Source organism: Camellia sinensis, chromosome 6 (genome assembly GCF_055761805.1).
Source record: "Camellia sinensis isolate YWXY chromosome 6, ASM5576180v1, whole genome shotgun sequence".
In the NCBI taxonomy this organism is placed as follows: domain Eukaryota; kingdom Viridiplantae; phylum Streptophyta; class Magnoliopsida; order Ericales; family Theaceae; genus Camellia; species Camellia sinensis.
Window position 1 is genome coordinate 14715433 of NC_138966.1, and position 2923 is coordinate 14718355.

Below are 2923 nucleotides of genomic sequence, written 5' to 3' on the forward strand. Positions count from 1 at the left end.
AAATATGGGATCAAATAGTACAAAAGTTCTTAAAATAGGGCTTTTCAATAAATTTTCTATAAAAGAACTCACAAGAAAAGAAAAGAAAAATAAAAAGGTACAAAAGTTCTCACAATAAGACTTTTCAATAAATGAACTCACATGAAAAGAAAAAAGAAATAAAATTGAATTGGGAAGGAGTGTTCGGTGCAAGCCAGAAATGTTTGACTTGGTAAGAGCGTTAAGGTCCAGCTAGAAAATGCAATTTCCGTTGCCGGGACTTGAACCCGGGTCTCTCGGGTGAGAGCCGAGTATCCTGACCAACTAGACTACAACGGACTTGTTAGCAATCATAGAAATTTATATATATAAATAAATACTAAAACTTTTATATATATAAATAAATACTAAAATTTAGTGATAGATTTTGATGTTGCCAGCTGTCACTGGCGCATAGTGCACTAGATGCCACATTTTACCATCAAAATTTTATCAATAATGATTCATCCCCCCTTTTCCCCCATCCCTTTTGACCCCTTCTCTCTCTCATTGGTTACATTTTCTTTTTCTTTTTCTTTTTTTTCCTACTCCTCTAATCACCACCCGCCACGTGGCAAAGGGGGGTGAGGGGTGACCCCCAAAAGGGGGTCCCAAGCATTATTCAAATTTTATTTTTTTGTATTTTGTAAAAAAAATAACAATTATTCTGTTTGGTTTTAAGCTTTTTAATTTTCGTGATTTATTGGCCTTGTTTGGTTTGTGTTTTCCAAAAAATTTTAAGAAAAATTCTCTATAAATAAGTTTTCAAAAGTAATCAAACTAAACAAATTTCCTCAAAAAAATTTCCCAAAGCTTGTTTGGTTTATAAGTTTTTCAAACAAATCTCTCTTTCATACACATCAAATCAATCACTTTTTTCAAAACTCTCTTAAAATAATTTTTCAAAATATCTTTTGAAAAAAATCAAACCAAACGACTTTTTGTACTTTTTATCTCTAAAATTCATCTCCCAAACTCAAACCAAACATACCCATTATTTTTGCGTGAATTTTTTCATATGTTTATTAATAATTGTTTTAAAATAAATTTATAATAAATGTACTTAAAAGTAAAATATTTTAATTTACTTTTTCGTAGTTTATATTTGTACAATTTTTAATGGGACATTTATTCATAAATATCTCTTCTCTTACTTATGCTTCATTTAGTCCAAGTTAATTTATTATATTCTAATAAATTTTTTGAGTGACCTAGTTATCAAAATATCTCTAATAATAATAGAGTGATGCACGCATTAATATTCACATTAACAATGTTAATGTTTTGTAATGTGAATATTCACACTGTTAACGTGAACATTCTCATTGTCAAATTTATTTAATGTAAATGTTCATGTCACGAATTTTCTAAGGGTTCAAAAAATATTTGTAAAGATAAAATTATTCATAAAATACCTTAAATATAATAATTAAGATTTAGTGGATTAAATATAAAAAATAATAAGACTTGTTAGTATATAAGAATATCTTATAATAAATTTCCTATTTTTTTTATACTATATGAATTTAGTAAATTAAAAAAAAATCAGTAATTTTATTATTATCATCTCAAGTTGCAACATTGCATTAATATTATCTTATGTTTAATACTATATTAAAAATATTAATATAATATTGACACAAAAAAATAATAGGATAAGAAAATGCTTTTATTCTACCCATATTATAAGAAAAAAAAATGTTGAAATGACAATTTTTGTTTCCATACCATTTATAACATATTCACTTCTTGTGTATTAAATGACAATAATATGAATTCATTCATACATCCATAATTTATTATATGATATGTGATCGTTACATTAGTAATCAATATTAGTAGTGAAACTCATTCAAACAATAGAAATTAAAAAATGTTTTTGAATTTTAAAAATTATATAAAAATAATAAATATTTTTTAAGAAAAATATTATTTTCTTCTTTTTGAAAAATTATGTGACCCCATAAATATAAGGAGGAATTACAAATACACCCCTTGAGATTTATTTAAAATAAGAATTACCTTTTTTAATTTTGAAAATTACATTCTATCCTTTCAAGTTTCTAATTGTATAACAAATGATTCATTTTATTAATAAATTGTCAATTCAATTAACAATTTTTAATGATATCAAAAATATATTTCAATTAACAATTCAGACAATTTTATTACTGTGCAGGAGAATAGTTAAAAATTTTATTTTTTTCTATTATTTTTGTTAGGATAAATTGCAAATACACCCCTAAAATTTGTTTAAAATACAAATTGTTCATGTAGTTTTGAAAATTACATCCAGCTTCTTGAAATTTATAATTTTATAACAAATATTCTTTTTTATTAATAAAATATCAAATCAATTAATAGTTTTTAATAATGTTAGAAATATACTTTAATTAATATTGTAGATAATTTGATTATTATATAGGAGAGGAGTTATTAATTTCATTTTTTTAGTTAATTTTATTAAATAAAAAACTATGACAATGGGAGTATTTGTAATTTGTATTTAAACAAATCTCAATGAATATATATGTAATTTACCTGTTTTTGTTAAATAACAAATTCTAACAAAGAAATATTTATAATTTTTAAAACCACAAAGAAAATTTATATTTTAAACCAATCTTAACACTCTATTTAGACAGAGAGATTTGGTGAGAAAAGAAAAGGTGAGAATAAAAAATTCCTTCACTTGTTTGGATGGTTAAGTAAGTGAGAAATTATGAGAAAATAACTCTCATCAAAGTTGTGTTTTGTTTCTCACCAAAAATTATAAAATTTAGTGAGAAAAAGGAGTAATGAATTTTTTTTAAAATACCAAAACAACCCTATGATGAAAGAAACTAAAAATAAAAAAAACAAAAAAAAAAACTTATTAATATGGAAGGTTATTTTAGTAAAATAA

General features: G+C 23.6%; 1 non-coding gene across 1 annotated transcript; it reads right to left on the reverse strand.

The window, feature by feature from the left end:
- Positions 1 to 245: 245 nt before the first annotated feature.
- TRNAE-CUC (transfer RNA glutamic acid (anticodon CUC)) lies at positions 246 to 318 on the reverse strand. The gene has a single exon. It is a non-coding gene; the product is annotated as a tRNA-Glu (tRNA).
- Positions 319 to 2923: the final 2605 nt, after the last annotated feature.